General features: G+C 38.5%; 1 protein-coding gene across 20 annotated transcripts in view; it reads left to right on the top strand.

The window, feature by feature from the left end:
• EPB41L2 (erythrocyte membrane protein band 4.1 like 2) overlaps positions 1-22380 on the top strand; it is a 205865-nt gene that overhangs the window by 45085 nt on the left and 138400 nt on the right. For 13 of the 20 annotated variants that reach the window (XM_036024726.1, XM_036024723.1, XM_036024720.1 and 10 more), the window contains exon 1: positions 6417-6523. The exons of 3 other annotated variants lie outside the window; for them this stretch is intronic. The gene's annotated coding sequence lies outside the window, so the exon portion shown is untranslated. Of the gene's footprint in view, positions 1-6415; positions 6524-22380 lie in introns of those variants that run through there. 4 more of the 20 variants (XM_036024711.1, XM_036024715.1, XM_036024703.1 and 1 more) reach the window with 1 other exon arrangement.

Raw genomic sequence — 22380 nt, 5'->3', positions numbered from 1 at the left:
AGAATAAATAGCAACTCTGTAATGTGTGTGTTTCATTTGCCTGTTGAACTGTATGAAAGCATTAATTTGATTCAAAGTAGAAATAATTATGGAAAAAGCTTTCTTTCAGAAAGAGTCCCACTAACAGGGCACTAGTGCTTATCACTGTGGCCAAGCCATTGGACTCATTTCTCGAAAACTGAACACGGCTGACTGCACAGGTGTTTGCGTGGTTGAACAAATTGTGTCTGGACAATAACTGTTGATGCCTGATAGTGATTATGGAGGAACGGCAGGGTTGCACGAGGACTACTTTGGTAAGAAAATTAAAGATAGAATATGACCAAACATTTTCATCAAAGAAGAGAAAATAAAAACACTTTTTTTGAGAGTAAATAGGCTTTTTCTTTTATTATTTAATGGTTAAGTGCCCTTAAACTTACTAATATTGGAAGTCAGCCTTGTACTGGACAGTTTTGTTTTTTAACAAAAGGCTAGTAACTTTTGTTTATTTATAACATTGACTTTGTTCAATTATATCAGGCTTTCCTTTGTAGAGGACAGCTATATGTAGATTGTGGCTCAGACCATAGGAAGATCCAATTTCCAGTGCCATATCTTTTGCCTGTAATTTTTTTTTTTTTTGCTTTATATTCATGTGTGAAATCTATGACCAGGAAAGTGGGATGTGGATTTACTAGGGTACTGTCATAGGATTTCTGAAGATTGCTAAGAGTTCTCAAAGACTGTGACTGGGAATTTCAACTGAGAAAAGTTATCATAGTTATTTTTGTTAGGCTGCATGGGTGCAAGTGTGAAGTAAGGCCAGAATTAGCTAGAACCACAGGGCACGAGAGGTTCTGGACGAGTGTGGGGCTGAGAGTTCAGGATATAATGGTCCCTGTGGAATCAAGCCGCCCAAGGAGGGAGGGTGATGAAGAAGGCATGGGAAGGGAGTGGGGGCACAGGCTGCTCAGGGTCAAAGAATTGTTGAAGTTGGGTTTCAAGAGGGATTGAGCTGGAAAGGTAGAAGATAGAGATTGGGATGCATGAAATTGAGACAATGGTAGTATTATAGGTCTAGGGCAGGAGTTTTCAAGTAATCATTTTAGGAGGCCATGACGGGCATTTAGAAAATGCAGTAGGAGAAAAAGCATGAGTGTCGGGCCTTATCTAGCATATATGGCACTTTTATGTGAATTAAAAGAATTTTTACCCTTGGGGAAAAGTTTTCAATTACTAATAATTATGCTTCAGATGAACCTTTTTGGCTGCAGTGCTGCCACAGTGCAGAGCTTCCCCTTTGGGAGGGGAAAGAGATGCTCTTTTTCTGTGGAGACGGAGAAGGCTCGCTGAGGGGGGCTGTGGTTGGGGCTGGATTTAGCACAGATTGCCTGGGCTCGGGCTTTCTTTCTGATCATTGTGGATCACACTTTTGAAAACTTTGGTTTCCATTAAAACTGGTGTGTTTGCTGTGTATTTATGAACCAGAATGAGATGTAAATATTTTGCTGTGGGTCACAGTGGGAAAAATTTGAAAGCCATTTCATGGGGTATGACCGTGGGAATGGGTGACTGAGATGGTGAGGAAGACAGGCTCATTGAGATTTGCTTTTGAAGTAGGAACAAGCTAACATTACATTGCCCCACCTCCTCCCTCCCTCCCTCTCTCTCTCTCTCTCTCTCTCTCTCACTCATATATACTTCTCTGCTCTGTCCCTTATGGAAAGAAGAGTATGGGTAATAAAACTGATTTTATTTAGGATGCATTAAACACGTGGAAGTTTGGGATTCAGCTCCCACTTCCCTAGGAAGATGTTAAACATTGTGGGGTGTGAAAAAAAGTACGGCCCATAGACCCTGGTATTGGTTGAGCTTCTGGCTCGACAGTGGGTCCCTACAGCTTCACTGTGAGACTGAGGGAGATTGACTGGAATAATGCCAGAGCCTGGGCCAGGACTGAGATCGTGTGATTCTGCTGGGCACAGAGGAGAGGGGGCTTTTAAGTGCTTTGGGTCATAGGAAGAGAGCTGTTTGTGACGTAGACAGTCATAGGTCAACCACAAAATACATAATTAGTGATAGAAAATGGAAAATTAAATTTTAGAGTGTTGTGAGGGTAGCAAAGCTCTGTAAATGATCAAATAGACTATCACAGTTTTGAGAACTGTGAGATATTAGTTCTAGCTTCTTTCTTGTTTTGCTTCCTTGATGATTCATTAGAAACAAACAAATAAACAGCATCTGAGTGTGATTTCGGCCTTGCCTCTGGAAGTAAAAACAAACATTGGGTCTGGACTTCCCTGGGCCACCTTCCTGTTATTATGCATAGTAGAATCTCAAGAGTCTAGTTTCTCTTCACACCGAACCGTGTTGGTCTGGTGTTGGCGGTGGGAAGTAGGAGCCTACATTCAACGGCTCTTCAAAAGGAAGGGAAAGGTGACCAGGGCATTGTGGAGTGAGGAGTTAGGAAGTTCTTGTAGCCCTTCATCCCCAGTCTCCCAGAGTTCATGCCCGTACCTTGTCTCTTTGGGGGGCCCTTGTGGAGGAGTGGGGGGTCGGAATTCTTCCCTGGGCTAGTATGAGTGGAGGGTGACAGAAAGGGTCATCTCCCATTCATTTGGCTGGGGAGCAGATGGGTTTCAGTTGAAATTCCTTTCTGTGTGTCTTCCTTAGAAGTGTTAAAATTGGCGGTTAGCTTTTCACTTACTTTGAGATGTGTTATAGGTTAATTGGACCTTCTTAGTATGCTTGGGGAGTCAGTATTGCCTTTAATGATGGCTTCTGTGGGGAAAAAGAATCATAGCTAATGTTTCCTTAGTGCTTCCTTTGCCAGAAGCTGTCCTTCTGTCGACATTATTTTATCTGTCCGGATAGCCAGGCATTCTGTTCTCTTAGCCTCATCTTACAGAATGAGGATGGAGGCTCTCATCCCCAACCTCACTGTGTCATCCTTATCTCATTCATTCCCCTAGTGTGTCTGCCCCTACCTCGCCCATGTCTTTGCTTCATTTATCTTTCTTTCATTTTTTTTTTAAGCCAATGACCCAAAATTGGGCCTGTCATGAGTAGGAGACTGCCTGTAGACAGACATGCAGAGTTAGTCCCCCTCAGGTCTGCCAGACATACATAAAGGTGGGAGCCACCAAAGTTTGGCCTTCCAAGGACACTATTTGATGCCATGTTCTACAGCAATGTTTAAAGCTGAAAAGTTTCGAAAATAGGGCTTCCTAAGTAGAGTCCAGTCAAGTGTGACTGAGGTTTTCTAGGGCCAGAAGGACTGTATTTTGCGTTAAATAGCGTTGGGTGGGCTCAGGGATTCTGGCCACGGCTGCATGCCAGATACAGTTGAGAGCCATGGCTGGTAATGACATCATCTCCACAGGTGCCAAATCGCGCCCCCCCCCCCCCCGCCTGTCCCTGAAAAAAGCATTTGCTTTTTCCCCCTTTTCTTTTTAGAGGACTTCTAAGCACTCCTATGAGGTTTTGTTGCAAAAATAAGTATGAAATACAATTCTGGGTGTGTGTGCAGAGGTAGGGAGATGAAAATACAGTGCTTTTTGAAAACCACACAGTCCCAGAAATTCTGGTTTTAGGTTACTTTCATTCACTCACTCCCAAGAGATTTTTGTGGAGCGGGTGGGGGCTGGAGGAAGGGATGGAGACAAGATGAGAAAAGTAGCCTTGGAAAAACAGAGTCGAGGGTTTTCTCCCCTTTGTCTTCCCTCCAGCTGAAGACTGGACTGCAGTGTTTCTGATTGTACTCTGAGTTCCAGCATATTTTGCAGAGGCTGGTGAGCTCTGATTTCTAGATGTCAAACTTGGTTTCAAGGGATAGGATCTTTTTAATGGTAAATTTATATGTTTGGTGAATAAAATTTGGAATAGAGAAAACTTCATAAAAGCCAGCTTTGTTCTCACTTTCAGACATAATTACTTAATATTTTGTTGTTTTTAATCCTTGGATCTTACATTTATATCTTATAGCATAAATACTTCAGTAAACTTGTATGCACTTCATAGTATGTTTGCTTTTGATACCTATTTTCATTCAATCTGTGAAGAGTTTACCATACTAAGTAACTTTTTAAAAAGGTAGAATTTTAGGTATGTTAAGAGACAATTAATCTATACTTTCTTTATTTAATGGATAAGAAAATTTAGTGAAGTGAAGTGACTTTCTCAAAGTTACTAACTTTCAGAGCCGGCATTAGAACTGGCTGCACGTATTCAGTGTACCTTTAACTGTGCCGTTCAGTCTGCATTACTTTATTCACAGGGGAATTTGCGAAGTATGACACTTCACAAAGGTAAAGTAGAGCTTGCTGCCTCAGAAGAGGGAAATCCGTGGAACTGTAACTTTGAGTATGAAAAAAGGTGACACGTTGAGATGACCCAAACACACTTGTGTGGTTAAATTAATTTGCCCCAGGTGATTTGGAGAAGTTTGAAAACCATCATGCTATGACTGGATTGCTGCTTTTTCAGGGTTATTTGGTGAAAGCCTGAAAGGAATGGAGGTTAAAATGTACGTTTTACATTTAGCATAAGCACATTTGAAGTTTCTCTCTTCGCGCCATGTTTGAACTGATAAATCGCTTAAAACTTTTTAGTGGTTTTGCCACATTGTTAATTATCTCATATGCCACTTTCTTCCACTCTGGAGTATATTTGCCATGTTTTGCTGAATCCCTGTATTAATTCATATCTGTGTAATTTCTTTGGCAATTACTCATGCAGTCTGATGGCATTTCTTCTACTGTTGTCCTGAAATTTGAGTGTTTTGTGAATGTTCACTTTCTGTGGGGTTGTGTGTTAACAGTCTGGTATCGGCATCTCAAGGAAAGAATGTTGTCACTCCTCTGACTTCCTATTGCCTCTCCCCCTCCACTTTGCTTGTCTCCATAGGACTAACGGAGCACTTTGTAGGTTCTCACTGTTAGTACTGTGACTTGTTAAAAAAGTTCTGAGAGTGTTTAGGGCAAATAAGGGAATGTGGCCTCTTCCCTACTCTCTGGGTTGATAGTGCTGCTGGCACCACCGATTGCGGGAATATCTCTGCAGAAAAAAGAAGCCTAGCATGATTTGCACATGTTTTGTTTTGGTCAGTGGTAGTTACCTGTCCTTTCTGAGGCCGTTGTTGTGGACGCAGACAGTGTACTGGCACACACAGTCTCAGCCTCACCCTCACCTCTGTTTGACTTCGGTGAGATGGGAGGGACACTAGGAAAACAGGTGAGGGGGAGTCCGCAGTTTCTGTTTTTCTTGGAAAAATCCTTCCACAAGAAATCTTCAGTATACTGAATTATGCATCATGAAGACTTACTGACAGCTTTGTGCATTTCTTGGCTTTCTGCATCTTGAGGAAGAATTGAAGGTGAAGTGAGGGGAATGAAGAAACTTGGTGTTGAAAATGTGAAGAGTAAGGAGCAGAAAAGAAAGGAAATAATTTCCTGTATGTATTTGCAGGTAGGAGAAGAAGGAAAAGGAGAAAGAATGAAAACACTATCAAGAAATGAGGCTAAGTAGCCAAATGCTAGGGTGGGGACCAAATCTGAATGTCATTTGGCAAAGTTGATTATGCTTCTGGTTCTTTTCCAGAAGTTTTTCAAATCATTGGAGTGGGTGGGGGAATTCCACTAGAGATGACAGCTTAAGTGTTGGAGAAATATGATGGAAATAGCTTGAGTGACTAAAGTGGGAAGAAACAGAATTAAGAAAAAAACCTTTTTTTCTTTTTCTGGCAGCGCTCTGTTTCTCATAACGCTGTACGTAATTTGTTCTCTAGTGTTGTACCAGGAAGTTTGTTCAGGATAATATGAAGAATCTCCTTTCTGATCAACTGCTTGATTTTTCCCTCTGTCTTCCTGTAAGCTGCTTGCCTCAGAATAGGCCTTGGAAGCCTCCCTCTCTCCCAGCTTGTTCACTGTAGGAAAGTGTCAGGATACAGAAGACGTGATGCAAAAGGAGGCCGATTCCAGCAGCTTCACAGGCAAGCAGCTGCGCACACCCCCTTCATGGACCAAGTACACTTGTGTGGTCTCTGTATGTGGGCACACACACATGTTCTTTTCTCTTAACAAAGAAGTGCATAGGCGTGACGTGTTTACAGAAAGTCTTATGTGTTGCTAGAGTATGATCTCATTTATCCTAGGTCTTTTCCAAATTCATTGTGTTTAAGTAATAATGGATCTGCATATTCTTTGGGCCATTTAGAATAATTTTCCCTGTTTCTGTTTGGTTCAGCAAAAAGAGTAAATTAATTTGGAAATTACTTTTACAATCGGAAAAAGAACTCTACTTCCTAGAGATACTTATTTTTACTGTTCGGTTCCAGTGTCGGTTGCATTACTTCCTGACCCAGGGCCAGGCCACCTCTGACACAAGAGTTAGGAACTGAATTGTGTCAGCACTGCTACTTAAGGCGTTTATCCTAATCCAGGCGTCCTTGGGTTTTTTTCCGGTGGCAGCAGTGATCGCAAACCTAGACCACAGGAGTTCCGAGGAGATCTGTGCTTACTCAGTGAATTCGTTACCAGTAAGTGTGAGTTGGTGTTTTTCTATGGATGCTCTGTTTTGAGTGCATGAAGATAGAGGTTTTTATGTTCTTTACAGTTTCATTCCAGAACAAAATGAATGTCAGTGAGTTCTGTCTCATAGGGTGCTGCTGCACAGCACAAGAAAATAGAGGTGAGGGCCAGTGAGGAACCAGCCGCAGAGCTTTCATGGCCCAGATTTGGGGTTTCGGTATTTGTGTTGGCCAGGTTTCCTGGAAGACAAACTCATATTGCATTTACATAAATAATCCTGAGACTCCCATGTAAGGGTTACAGAATTATATTTGATGCTCTTGTCTAATGTCTCAGTTCTGATAGCCACAGCTACTGCTTCCTTGGACAGGTGCTTTTCCACTTTTCCTTGTCTCTGCTTTCTGCTGTGTGTGATAAATGCACGAAGAAGACATTATGATAATGCCTATAGTTTAAAAAAGAAAAATAGCCAGTATTCTACATTTTCATACTGTTTTACACCGTTAGGGAATCAGAAGCTCAGCAGAGTGAGGCGCATTGGGAACAGAAGATACAAAGAGAGAAATATGTTTGGAAAAATGGGCAAATTCATTTAGAAACATGAGCTCATCACCTGGTTATTTTAATACATCGATGCAGATAAATACCTGGCAGACATTCTAAAAAATGATCCCTTAGTCACTTAGCTCAGTTTAAAATTTCTTAATCTCTACTATCTGTAGTAAAAAAGGATGGGCTAAATTATTTTTTCGGATTCCTCCCAGATCTAAAAATGATAATTCAGGAGGACCTTAAAATATATAAATGTAGGAATTGTTCCAGAGCCATTTCTACTTTCTTGTCATTTTTCTTAGAATTTAATACCTTTTTAAAGATAATGATTCTTTCGGTGAGTCTTAACCCATGGAAACCAATTATGGAGACTGAAGATAGTACGTATATCCCACACCCCTTACAGTTTTCTACTGTAAATCTTAAAAGATGGCATGAGATTTCTTGTTATAAAGGTGCCAAAAATAATATTTGTTCCATTAGAGGGCTATTCAATTTAATATTAGGCTTACCTTACTGAATCGTTAAGGTGATTATCTTGGATGATAAAAAATGAGATTATAATTGTTTGAAAAAATAGGTGCATTGAGTTTCTTTTCTTATACCTTCATTTCTTTCTACCCAAATACACTAAGAATAACTTGCTGCGCACGGGTGCTTTTTGCTGTTGAGGATACAGGGATGAGTAAGAGAGACTTGTTGAGTAGGGTGGGTTCACAGGGAGCCCGGGGCCTGTACTGAAGAAAAGCACTGAGCTCTGGAGAGACAGAGGGAGTGCCGTGGGCATCTGGAGGAGGGAGGGGTAGCATAGGGGGAAGAGTGGCCAGAACGTGTATGTGAGAAGAATTAGGTTTTCCTTCTGCAGTTGCTAAGTTTTCCAAACAGATGAATGATGTGATCCGAACTGGAGTTTAGAAGATCAGTAGGGTGGCTCTTCAAAGTAGGGCTAACAATTTATGTGAAACAAATAGTTACGAGAAAAATTTACCCATTGGTAGCTTACTTACTGGTTTTACTTTTATCAGAATCTCCTGTTCGTAATTTTAACTGAAGTTCTTTTCTCACAATACAGAAAGTCATCAAATTGTTTTTTAGGCCACTGTCCACTGAAGATAGCTAAGTACATACATTTCAGATAAAAGGTAGGGGATAATCAGCTTAAGGTCCCAGTTTTGATCTTTCTCCATCCAGTGTGTTCCGATACTTATTGTGTGATTAACTCTGACTCTTCACATTCCTCTCTTTTCTGAGAGAGATTTTAAAGCTTTGTGTTAACAGTGTTTTGAAAATGATATTTGGTTAATTAAGAGTAGGTATATCCCAATTTCCCCTCCACCGGTAATTTATTAAGCTTCTATTTCCATTTCAATATATCATTATAGGAAAATTCTTCCCTTATTTTTGACAAGAGTTTGTCTAATTCTTGATGTTGATAGTCGTGAAATTCAGAGTAAAAGCGTGTTGGGAAGAAAGGCAAAGTCTCACAGCTAGTAGGTGAAAGAGTTGGAACTTAGATCTGCCTGATACAGAGTCATTTTATATCTGTAAGCCTCAATTGCCTTATCTGTAAAATGGAAGCATTGATAATTCATTGCTCATATAAAGTTGTCATGAGAAATGAAATGAAATGATATGTGTAGATTGCTCAGCATAATGCTGGCATAGGTTGTTTATAAGCTGTTTTAAACAACATGGATTATAGAAGTGCATTGTTTGAGTCTAAAAACAACTTAGTAGAGTCAATTGATAAGTAATTTTTGAATGTTTTAGTTATAATTTTTCTTTTCAAGTTTGATACTTGAAATTATCCAATTTTTAAAACATGAAGCACTCTTTTAATCTTATATGCTATAATGAGCGAAACTTGTGTCCTCAATAGTTCCTTTAATTTCCCCCCACAGACTGTCATTCTACACTCCGAGTTCTGTTTTGTGTTAATTTTTACTGCTGTCTCCCTCTCCCCCCATTGAAATGCAATAGTCCTGTAGTGTCTTAGTGGAAACATTGTTCTCTTTGTTAGGGCAAAAGCAGTGCCTTTGTCATTCCTTTGAGACATTCTGCAGATGCCATTTTGCAGCTCTGAAAAATATGTCCCTGTCCCCCTTGTGCTGTGTTAAATTGTGTGTGTGTATGGCTTGGTATTTTAATGAAGTCGTAGTGAAAACTTGACAGTGCTACTTGTCATATGATAACAAAACAAAAAAAGGCTCTTTCTTGATAGAATGTCGATCTGCGCCCGCTGTCTCTGTAGCTCTGTGTGGTCTGAAAGTGGATCCCCCCTGTACCGAGATGGGCCCGCGGATGTTGGCTATTTTTTGACTGACCTCGTAGGAAACTGTTAAAAAACAACTTCTTCTGAGCGAGAACTCTAAGCCTTTTGTTGATGTGTATTGCTTTTTAAAGATCTCCTCATTTACATGTTCTTAATAGCATTTTAAGTGGCGAGTATACACTCTAATTTGCTAAGTGGCTTTAATCCTTGTATTAAGAGGAGAAGTGGGGGCAAAAATCTGTTGGGAAATTGCTCTGATAAAATCCAGGAAATTCCTCTCATTTTTTAAAATCCAGTTAAAATCTAACTTTAAAAAAAAAAGGCCTCTGATGTAACAGTGTCTGGAAACATGTGCTGTTTGAGTCCAGTGATGTCTGGCATAGAGTGCCAAGCTCAGAAAGAGGAACAGTGTGAATGTTCCTCTGTGTTTTAGGTAAATCTATACCACATGGCGTGGTCCCAGTTTATTATGACTTTGCTGGGGCTTAGTCATTCTGTTTCATATTGCCTCTAAAACTGCTAAGCAGGAATATAGAAATAAAGGGAGAAACCTTTATAGTTTTTGCTTTAATAGACTTTAAGTTGCTTAAGTTTTTGTCTTAATTACAGCAATAACATGTTCTATGAAGAAAAGATAGAATAGCACAAATAATGCAGAATTTCCTGTTGCCCACACTCAGGAACAGCCACTATTACCATTTTGGCTGAGCATTTCCAATCTTTAATCCGTCAGTTTTGTACTCATGGGTTAAAACAACAGCATTATCCTTTTAAAACGGCTTATTCTTCCTTGGCACAATGTGGCGAATGTGTCTCCATAAATTCCTAAGATAGTAGTGCCTAGCTTTGGAAATGTTAATCCATAGGGCACTCATTCATTAGATGGACTAAAAAATTCTCAATTAGTTGAAAGTGTATATATTTATTGCGTACAGATACATGTGTCAGAAAGGGGTAGGCTAATCATTTGGATGTTTTCCAGGATCATAAAAACATAACAAGTCTATTCTAGAACTGTTAAGAAGCCTTTGAGACAAGTAAAGATCTTATCACATAAGCCCTGGCTGGTCCCGGATAGCCGGCTCACTAATTTCCAACAAGAGCTGATTCCGCAGTGGCTTGCCTACTGTCATCTGGGGCAGAGGCACACAGGGATTACAGTGTTTGCATATGTCTAGCCACCAGCTGGACTGGTTTTGTATAATGACAGCAAGCCCTGTGCCGTGCCATTCCCTCTGTTTCTTTGAAAGATAAATATACAATTGGTATAGGACAGATCCTGTTACAGTAAATTCCATGGCAGAAATAAACTCTTTATATGGATATTCCTATATATTAGGGGTTTAAGTGGGAGGAAAGTCTTCTGAGGGGTGTGGTGGATACTGGGGATACTCTTCGAGAAGGGAAAAAAAAAATCCTGGACCCTGCCCTCCTTACACCGGGGTCCAACAGGAAGAATATTTACTTTTGATCTATAGATAATAAGATGGCAAAAACAAATGTTTTTATTTTGTTATAACTATTCTGTTTTGTTGGTTCATTCAGCATTTGTTGAGTTTAGATGTTCCAGGGTGGTTATCTTGGAATTTATAGGGAATGTGAGAGGAGATGCCAGGGGATTGAGAAGAAGGATATGAGATATGACCTGAGATATGAGTCTTAAATCGTAGTGGGCTCCAAAGTGCTGAATAGAACTAGTGAAAATCAGTAGACTGGGGTTCATCATGGTGGGAGGAAAATATCAGATAGATGGTGACAAAGGGGAAATTAGTTGTGGCAGCTAAGTTGGTTTATATGAGTGCTACATTCCCCCTCCTTTTGTCTGATATGTGTGTATGTATACACCCGTTTCTCTATATTTAAGTAAAGTATATCAATATGTATGTATCCTTTCAGAGCTTATAGTCATATTCTCTGAACGTACCAAGTCCTGTTGGCCTATTGCATCCGCAAGCAATGTTTTGTCTCGGAGAACATGGTCTACAGGTAATGCCCATGCCTCTGGTTCCATTTCCAGCCTAAATGTCATTTGGGAGCCCCGTTGCCGAGGTGTCCCCCACAGTACTCTGCTCCGTCCTGGCTATTGCATAGCTATAAATAACATTCTGTAGGTAATCATGTGTGTGATTCATGGGGTAAATGATTGGGAAGTGAAAGCAGTGACTGCCCTGGATATAGCTTGTCCTGGAAGTGTGATTCCTGATCAGATCTTACTGCCCTTGTTCTGTCCACGGGGATGGTTGTGTTTACCTGCCCTGTGTATGTCAGGGTCATCTCAGAGAGGGGGCTGCATTGCTCTTAGCCCAGTTTAGTTTGATTGCCCCATTCTAGGCATCCTGCTTTCTCTGTTGGTGGGTGTTGCTGGAGTGGTAGGGCGTTCCTGCTGGGCGGGATGGCAGCTGCCAGAGTTCCCTTTCACAGCCTTGTGATTTGAGAATGTTGGTGTGTACTATAAACTCACAAATAACTTAATTGGGTTTCCCTCTATCCCAGGTTTGATTCTGGGTATCTTGTGGCTTAAAAATCCGTGACTGAACTATTGTTAGGTTTGGTAATAAACTGCCTATTTATAACCTTATACCTGAAGTCTTGGGTTGGATTTTTTTCCTCAAATGCAGACACGGGTAGTGGACAGTCTAGACAAGGAAGAAGCAATGTTAATAGCATGAAGATTGATGTTGTGTTGAGGGGCTGATGTGGCTGGAGTTTGGGGGTGTGAGAGAGGGGACAGGAAAAGCAGAAGACGGGCTGTGAATCTGGATCAGAGCCAGCCCACGCTCAGCACATGAGGTTATGCTGAGGTATTTGGTCTTCATCCTGGCGGCTCTGCAGAGCCACTGGAAACCTTTTAAAAATGATTATTTTGTTTTGTTTTGTTTTCAAAGGAAGAGACAATTATAAATATATGTGCTTTAGAAATATTTCATGACAGGTTTTTCTGGAGAATTACGTAATTTACCTGGATAGCTATTCTGGTGATTTTTAGTGTCAGTTAAAGGAGCCTTGTTTTTTATTTCTTTTATTTATAACTTCTAGGTGACATTTCGAACTCCAGCAATGCTCTTGTGTTTCTCTGTGTAGTAAATTCTGGTCTTATGAATTCTCCTTTTTTGGCAGTATTTGTTATAAAGGTCATTTGGATCAAATATTTATTTAACTGAATTGTAATAGTAAACCTTGTTGCCAATTAAGTACATTGTGTTTACTACAGATTAATAATATGACGTTTGGGAATACTGACTGAAGTAAAGCTGTCTTTGGTATATGTTACTCTTTATTAGATAAATTTGTACAAAGTCTTACTGTGTGCCAGGCTGGGAATTCAAATGGGAGTAGGAAAACTGAGCTGCTGCTGAGTTGACAATAAGACAAACCGATGCCAAGAATTCAAAAACTGGTCACTTTAGCAGTAGAAATCCATACAAAGGACAACAAAGTGAGCCTGCATGGAGAGAGGAGAGGCTTGAGAGTTCTATTGCCTGTACTGTTTCTGTGTGTGTTACTGGGACTTTGTAGCTAATACTAGTTAATGAATATGATCCAAATATTTATTAGTCATATATTCCTTTTAACTACCTACTATATTGCAGGTACTATACTACTAGGTCATGGCTAAGGACTTGCAGTGTTGCGGTCTTTACCCTTTAGGAATCTGATCGTTTGCATGGAGAGGTAGCTAGTTAATAGCAAAGTGGGGCATTCTGGTGACTTGGAATTGCCCTGCAAAGCTGATAAATAAATTTTTCTTACTTAGTCATTTTGCTTAATATTTAATGGAATTTTACTGTGTATCAAGTGTGTGAGAAGGGAAATCCTTTTGTAAATCACCTTACTAGTTGCTTAAGAAATATTTGTTGAATGAATGAATCTTTTGTGTAAAAAAAGATTTTTTACAAACAGGTATTAATCCAAAAGAATATTTGCATTAGTTGCTACTAGCCATTTCTGCATGGAAAGGATACTTTTTTTTTTAATTGAAATTTCCAGGAAGTATCACTGTCCTGGGGTTTTTGTCCAAGCACTTTTCTGAAGCCAATGGGTGGGTGTATATTTAGATCCAAGAGAAACAAATTATAACCATGGATGTGAACTTTTCACAGTCTTCTCAAAATAAAAGCTTGAAAATTTTTTTTATGCTTTTCTTTTGCAAAGACTAAAATACCCTTTCTAAAGAGGAATAAAACAAAGGTAATATGCTAAGCTCACATGGACCTTTATATTGTTCCCTTCTTCCCTAGTAATTAGCAGAATCCCTCAAAATGTTCATTGAGCCCATAATTTCAAACCATAAAAATTGTAGAAGTATTTTTGTGGTGAGGTTCAAATAACATTGGGTATTGCTATTTTAAAGAATATAGGCATTTTGGGAGTCAAAGAACAAAAATATTATAGCATTAGATTTATGAAGGCAAGTAAAATAAAATAATGGATATTCAATAAGATCTTTTTATTAAATGAGACAAATTAGATACATTGAAAGTCTCTTAGCTTAAATTTATTAAATACGAATGCAGCTGGGAGAGATAAAGGCTCTGTAAACTGGACAGACCCTGCAAATGCAAAGCTGGTGTAACCTGCAGACTGAAGCTTCCCGGCCCTCATGTGACCACCCTCCTGTTTCGTTCCTGTTTGGTGCAGAAGAGCACACAGCCATGGAGCTGCCTGTTGTTAACCTGGTAGAAGGGGGAAGTGGGAAAAGGGTAGGGAAGGAATACTACAGCCGTGAAATTGACATATTTTACGTTCAAAGCTGTTGGTGTTTCTAAATTGTGGTCTTTAAATGAAGATTGTACAGTTTAGTTCGTATTTTTTGGACTGTAAGATGCACTTCCCCCATGCCCAAAGTTGGGAGGAATAATGGTTGTTAATGCTGCTGTTGAGTTCTGTTTACATTTACATTGGTGAAATATTATGTTATTTATGTTATTAAATGTTTTACCACAATTTTTCCTTCAAAATTTTCCCCCTATTTTCCTCCTCTAAAACCTAGGTGTGTCTTACAGTCCAAAAAATACAGTAACTAAAATTTACTTGTATGATTAGGTTGTAAACACCTTCAGGACATTTAATTGTGTACCCTAAGTGTAGTATATCGACCACAGTTATTCGTAATGTGAGTTCTTTTCCTAGACTTTGCCTCCTTTCTCTTGCACTAAACAAAGTATCCCATTTCTGCTGTCTAGGGCCATCTCTTTGCTATCACAATATATTATTTATATCACAATTTGTTTTTTCATACCAGTTTTGGTCCCATTCCTTATAGTCAAAGTAGATTCCTTGTACACAACAGAGAACTGGGTCTTGATTTTTTACTCAACCTGACAATCTCTGTCTTTTAATAGGTTCATTTACACCATCTACACTTAATCTAATTATTGGTGTGGTTGGGCACAATCTTGCTATTTGGTTTTTATTTGGCTCATGTGTTTTGTTTTTTTTTTTTTTCTTCTCCTGTATTTCTCTGGATTGGCTGTTTTTCTCTGATTCCATTTTATCTCCACTGTCGATTTATTTGTTATTCTTCCTGGTTTTATTGCACAGAGAATTGTGCTGTGACTGAAATCCAACCCACAACCTTGGTGTATTTGGACGATGATGCTCTAACCAACTGAGCTACCTGGCCAGGGCTCAAAGTGGTAGTTTTGAAGTTTTTTAGTTTTGTGATTAAAATCTGTTCATGGCACTGAATTGCTTTCCAAAAGAGGCCCCAAGTTTTTAAAGTAACTTTTACTTTGTGACATTCTCGCTGCTGTTCTGAAATTTAACTTACTAGTCAGGTTTCCCTGCTTACCTATCAGGTTTTCTCTCACCTGTAGACTTTTGTACATGTTGCCAGGAATATCTACTCTCAGGCCTCAATTTAGAAGTAAGTTCCTCAGGGTTGCCTTCCTCCTATGGTTCTTCCTCCCACTGGGTGCCCGGGTCTCTGTTAGATCACCTACTGTGTGCTCTCTAAACAGCTTCCTCCTTCCCCAGTTGACTCTTCTTCACTTGCCTTTTTCTCCCATCAGGTGTTTAGCTCCATAGGGGCAGTTACCACATCTGTGTTCGCAGTTGTCTGGCACTGGATGGGCTCTCAGTAATTATTTGATGAGTAAATGAACGATGACTGAATGACCTGAGGCTGGGCTTCCTGTCCTTCATTCTTAGTGCTTAGCTTGTCCTGCTGAGCTGGTTGGTAGCCAGTGAGTGTTGCTTTGGTGGAATATTGGCCTGATAGTGAGACATTCTTCTGAACATTTTTCTCATTAAACACATGCAGGTTACTCTATACCTGCTTGAGTAGGTAGATTCCATCTATCATGTTTAGTTTTTACAGTACCTTGAACTCTATTCTTGTTATGCAGGTGTTTATCTAGTTCTATCACCTTTGAGTGCCCTGCCAAATAGTCTTTTTTTGTTGTTGTTTAAAGGAAATTCTGGCCTTTAAGATAACTATTCTCTATTACTGTATTACTAAAACTCTCAACAATAGTTACTTTTTTGGAAATAAGGTGAAAGATGAATTATAACTACCACAGTAGCAAATGCTAGAATTAGGGACATTGTCTTTAACTTCTGGGGTAACTTCTAAGTTATCACCTCAGGCTTTGATTTCTGTAATCCTCTCTAAAGATGGCACATCATCACTTTAAACTCGGCGTGTATGCTTAAAAGTTCTAAAATCTTGCAAATTCTCCTAGTCTCCTGGGTTTGCAACCTTGGCATTATTTTTAGTTATGTCTCTTCTTCATCTGCTGTTTACCTAGACATCAACCTTTATGGGATATTTTCTCTGAGATTTATTTAATATGAGTCCCTTATTTGTCATCATTACTACTGCCTCCACATGAGCCTAATTTTGTTCCCCAGCTTCACTGAGATATAATTGGCAGAATTATAATATACTTAAGAGTATAAATGATGATTTGATATGTGCATACATTCGGAAATGATTCCCACATCAGTGGCTAACACATCCATCACCTCACATATTTAACCTTTGTTTTCTTTTGGTAACGCTTAAGATCTTACTCTCTTAGTAAATTTCAAGTATGAAACACAGTATTATTAACTGTGATCACCATGATAATGACTAATGAGCTTGAGTGTCCTTTTCTGTGATGATTGGACATTTATATATCTTCTTTAGAGAAATGTTTATTCAAGTTCTTTGCCCATGTTTTTAAAATTGGGTTGTTTTCCATTTTGTTGTTTAGTTGTAAGTGCTTTTTATATTCCACATACTAGAAACCTTTATTGGAAATATGGTTTACAAACACTTTCTCCCATTCTGTGGATTGTCTTTTCATTTTCTTGGTAGTGTCCTTTGGCTCACCAATGTTTTAAATTTTGATGAAGTCCACTTCATCTATTTTTTTTCTTTTGTTGCTTTTGTTTAGGTGTCATATTTAAGAATTGGTTGTGAAATCCAGTCATGAAGGTTTACACCTCTTTCCTTCAAAGAGCTTCATTGTTTTAACTCGTACATTTTGGGTCTTTGATCCATTTTGAGTTAAAATTCGTATATGGTGTCAGGTAGTTTAGATTCGTTCTTTTGCATATGCATATTCGCCTGTCCCAGCACCATTTGTTGAACAGACTATTCTATGGTGATACATATATACAGTGGAATATTACTTGGCCATAAAGGGATGGAATCTTACCATTTGTAACAACATAGATGAACAACATGGATGGACCTAGAGCGTATTATGCAAAGTGAAATATGTCAGACAGAGAAAGACAAATAACATGCGATTTCACTTATATGTGGAATCCAAAGAGAAAAGTAAATGAACCAACAAAGCAGAAACAGCTCAGTAGATACAGAGAACAAACAGGATTTGTCAGATGGGCGGGGTGTTGGGGGGCTTGGTGAGAAAGGTGAAGGGATTAAGAAGTACAAATTAATAGTTAAAGCCCTGGCTGGCGTAGCTCAGTGGATTGAGCGCGGGCTGGGAACCAAAGTGTCCCAGGTTCGATTCCCAGCCAGGGTACATTCCTAGCCAGGGTACATTCCTGGGTTGCAGGCCATAACCCCCAGCAACCGCACATTAATGTTTCTCTCTCTCTCTCTCTCTCTCTCTCTCTCTCTCTCCCCCCCCCCTTCCCTCTCTAAAAATAAATAAATAAAATCTTAAAAAAACAAACAAACTACCATGTCAATTTAAAAAAAAAAGAAGTACAAATTAATAGTTAAAACAGTCATGGGAATGTAGAGTACAGCATAAGGAATATAGCCGATACTGCTGTAATAACTATGTATAGTGCCAGGTGGTGGGTACTGGAGTTATTGGGGGCATCATTTCATAACTTACATAATTGTTAAACCACAGTGCTGAACCCTGAAACTAATATAAAAAATATTGAATGTCAATTGTAATTTAAAAAAAAAAAGACTATTCTTTCCCTATTGAATGGACTTGGCACCTTTATTAAGATAAAATGTCTATAGATAAACGGGTTTGTTTATTATTCCTTTGCCAGTGCCACACTATTTTGATTACCCTAGCTTTGTACTAAGTTTTGAAACAAGAAAGTGTGAATCCTTCCCCTTTGTTTTTCAATTTCAGGGTTAGTTTGGCTTTGGTTTCTTGCAATTCCATGTGAATTTTAGGATTAGCCTGTTCATTTCTGTAAAAAAGGCAGTTGGAATTTTGATAGGGATTGCATTGAATCTTTCAGATAATTTGGGAATTATTGCCATTTAACAATGTTAAGTTTTTAAATCCATGCATATAGATTTCTTTAGGTCTTCAATTTGTGTGAACAGTGTATTGTAGTTTTCAGTGTACAAGTCTGGTTTCTTGATTAAACTTATTTTTATGTATTTTATTCTTTTTGATGCTAAGTGGAATTATTCTTTGGGTTGTTCAATGCTCATTTATAAAAATGCAATTGAGTTTGTATATTGATCTTATATCCTGAAACTTTGCTCAATTCCCTTTATTAGCTTTGTTTTCTGGATGTTTAAGGGTTCTTGTTGTTGTTGTTTACATATGTGATCATGTCATCTGCAACTAGAGATCATTTACTTCTTTCTTCCCTTTCTTCTTCTTGGATGCTTCTTATTTACTTACTTTTTGCCTAATTGTCCTGGCTTGAACTCTTCATACAGTGTTGAATAGAAGTTGTGAGAGAGGATATCCTGTCCTGTTCCGGATCTTAAGAGGAAAACTTTGTCTTTTACCTTTAATTTATGATGTTAGCTGTGGGCTTTTGTAGATGCCCTTTCCAAAAAAGTGACCTTATTTCCAAAGAAGTGACTGTGTTGAGTAAGCTCCCTTCTATTCCTAGTTGAGTATTTTTATCACGAAAGGGTGGCTGGGTTTTGTTAAGTGCTTGTTCTGTCCTGTGAGATGGTCATGTATTTTTTTCTCTTCTATTCATATGATTTATTATATTGGTTGAATTTTTTAGGTTGAATCATCCTTGTATTCCTGGAATAAATGCCATTTGATCATGGTGTAAGATTTTAATAATCTTGCTGGATTTGGCTTGCCAGTATTTTGTTGAGGACTTTTGCCTCTATATTAGTGATACTGGTCTGTAGTTTTCTTTATTCTAAGGTCTTTGTTTGGCCTTAGTATCAGGTTGTCATAGAATGAGTTAGAATGTTTGGGATATTTTTGGGGGGTGGTGGTGCTTGATGAATATGTACTGTAATCGTTTGTGGTTGCACATCCGACTATATTAAAAACCTTGAATTGTACACTAAGTGGGTGACTTGTATAGTACTTTCTCAGTAAGCTGTTACCAAAACAAAACAGTAAGTCTTTTGGTGAGTTTACCTATCTTCTTTGACCCAAAGTCATTCTGGCTTTCAAAGTCCTCAACGATTTTTCCAGCTGTGATACATCAGCGTTACCTGTAGCTTATCTTTGTATGCCACTAATCCAGTGATTGTGGTCAGCCCACTGCCCCACTCACCACTTCTGCTCCCCAGGGTCTCCCAGAACATCTTGTGCATCTTACTGCTTTGCCCTGCCGGAGGATTCTTCCGTATTTCTTGAACTTCCTTCTTTCTTTCCTCCCAACAACAATCAACCCTTTCTTGGCAGTCTTTTCAAGTTTCTTCTATTTATTATTCTAGCTTGCCAGGTATCTTCTACTCCCAAGTCCCTAGTCTGATGATTGTTATTTCATTAAAAAAAGTTATATGTGAGTTGGAATGTGTGAGTTTCCTTAAGGAGACAGTGGGACAAAATATTTGAAATCAGAACTGTTCTGGGAAATCTGGTATATGTGTTTGTAGGACCCATAGGCATGAACTTTTTAAAAATGCATGTATAGTTAACTCAAATTTATAGGGTTTACTTTCCATTTTGAACTTTCAGTTGTGTTTCATAGTGTTCCTCATGTATTTCTAAACAGTAGTTTTGAGAAAATTTATTGTGTTGGAGTAGAAACAGTTAAGTTGTAATGCACAGCATCCATATGCAAATGTGAAGCATAGGTAGGCAAGCCTGGTAGGTAAAGGCTGCCTTTTGGTGTTTGGTGAAGTGTTACTGGGAGGTTGCATAAGCATCATAGTATAATGTCAAGAACATACTTCTTTTTTTTTTTAAAAAATCAGTTTCTACTTTATTAAAAAAAATTTTTGAGGGAGCATCTAAGATGAACATTTCAAATAAAGTAGAATTGGATTCAAATCTCAGGTATCTTCCTCATAGTTGTTGTAGAGTTAAGGCAAGATCCAAATTTGGGTTTGTGTAGCTTGAGGACTGACAATTAACTACTGTGCTATTATGCATTTGATGCTTATTAAAGGAAGTTATTTATTTCTCTGAGCCTCATTTTATTCACATATAGAATGAACTTGCTGTGCAGAGATGTTTTGAGGCATAAATAAGGATGTTTGTAAAGCATTCAACAGAGAACTTGCTCACAAAATAGGCAGGCCTATTTCTGTTAGTAAAATACAATATTTTGTTTGCTCCAAGACAATAAGCACCAACAAAAGAGATTTTGAAAACATGCCTGAAACTTATGCAGAGAAATTTGCTTATCTTTCGGCTTTAAAATATTGAATTCTTTATATTTTGGCACAAAGTTTTCAGTGTTCTTTTTCTCTAGAATTTAGATAATTTTCCAAGCAAGTCATTTGCTAGTAATTGCTTTCTTTCCCTCTATTGTCTTTTTTGTTGTTCAGAATGAGTTTTAATCAAAGAAGTAATGGAATTGTACTTTCTTTGTCATTAACTTTCCTTCTGAAGAATGAGAATATTTGACATTTGTGGTTAACTGAAGCTGTTATATAGTTAAGCCTTAGGTTTTGCATTTTCTGGAGTGAAGTTTAGGAAGGATGAATTTTTTGTTAGCCATAATAGAAATGAACTAGAAAAGTGGTTATTGGTTTTCATCTTGGCTACAAAAGTATTTGTTTAAGAGTATTTGTTGTTGTTGCTATAGAAACGTACTCAAAACTACAGCAGGGAAAGCATCACAAATAAAGCATTGATTTTGTTACCTGAATTGTTTTCTTATGTTGGAGTTATTCATAATTGGTTTAAAAATGTCTGACTTTTTATTCCCAAGTACTATACATATTCAGTTATCATAAGTTCAAAATACATCAGTATTGAAAATATTTACTGATATTAATCATCTAAATGTTTTTGGTCAGTCTTATTCCTTAGAGGATTGGAAAAAAAAATTCTGCTAAGGCAAATCCAAATTTCTTGTTTGTGATGGTGATGGTTTGTAATTTAAAAAATGTGTATCTCCTTGTGTTTCATGATAGTTTTGGTTCAGTTGGGAATTTTCCTTAATGAAAACCATGTATAGGTACTTTTTTCAAGTTTTATTTATGTTTTCTTTTACAATTTTATTGTGAAGTTATACCAGCCATGCTGTCCATCTTAGCTTTTTAATAAAGCTACAATTTGAATCAGGAGAAAGTGGTTCCACTAAGCAGTTTGTAGGGGATAATAGCTCTGCTTCTGGCTTTTACAGACTCTCTTGCTCAAAGGAAGAACAGCTATTGAGTCAGTTACAACTTCAGTGGAAGATGTCTTGCAGCTGTGACTTTTTGGTTCCGTTCCAGAGATAGTATTTGTGTGTACTGTCAGAATGTCTTAAAGGCCCACCCTGGAAAGGATTCAACTCTATAAAAGGAGTTTTGTTTTATAAGCTTTCACATATTCTTACGGGGTTCTAGTGGTGATGGTGGGCTTCTCACTGTCTTGTCTTTTAAACTGGCATTTTATTGGGACACAGGCTTCACAGTTTGAGAATATAATCTGCAGTTATAGTTACTGTATCTCGTGAAATACGTTTAGCCAAGTTCTTGGCACACACCATGATCAAAACAAATCACCCCTCTTCAGACCTTGTGATTTCAGTAAGTTATTTTTTAACTTCTGCCCCTATACTGAGAAGAAGATAGCATTAATTTCATTATATTCTTTGGGTAGTTTAATAGATATTGATTTACAGATCAGGTTGACATATCAGAAGACAGGTTATGCAGGGAATCCCAAAGTTTAAGAAGTTTAAAGCACCAATGACTTCTCATGTTGAAAATGACCCAGTTTACCCTGTTTTGAATCATGTTGACACAAATGATAAGGGAATTGTCACTGAATATATCCTAGGAGATTGACCATATTTTCTCCAAAATGTTCACTTTTCTCCCTGTCCCCCCTCTTTAAGTGCTCCCAAGTCTTAAATGCCATTTGGGGTAGAGAACACAACATCAGATGTACTCCTCTTTCTAGCTTCCTTAAACTCCTTCCTCTCCCAGTTTACCTTGCCTTTTGGTCTCTGAGGTGGAGACGTTCCTCTTGCTGTCCCAGATTCAACCCTTTTCTTACAGTTTTTGATCCTTTTTTCCCCTCTCTCTCCTGAACTACCACACTTACCACACTTAGACATCTTCCCACAACCTCATAGATGCCCCTTCCCTCTTCTCTAGCCTTTTCTCCAACTTAAGATTGATTTACACTTATCTCCAGTACTTTTTAGTAGCCAGTTGGCTTTTTCTGTCACCGTCCAGTGAAGCTGCTCTTTGAGGTTCTCGGCAATCTTTTTATGACACTTTGAAAACCTTACCAGTGCCTGCAG

Source organism: Phyllostomus discolor, chromosome 4 (assembly GCF_004126475.2).
Source record: "Phyllostomus discolor isolate MPI-MPIP mPhyDis1 chromosome 4, mPhyDis1.pri.v3, whole genome shotgun sequence".
NCBI classification, from domain to species: Eukaryota; Metazoa; Chordata; class Mammalia; order Chiroptera; family Phyllostomidae; genus Phyllostomus; species Phyllostomus discolor.
The sequence above is the reverse complement of the archived record's forward strand: the minus strand, read 5'-3'. Positions and strand labels throughout refer to the sequence as shown.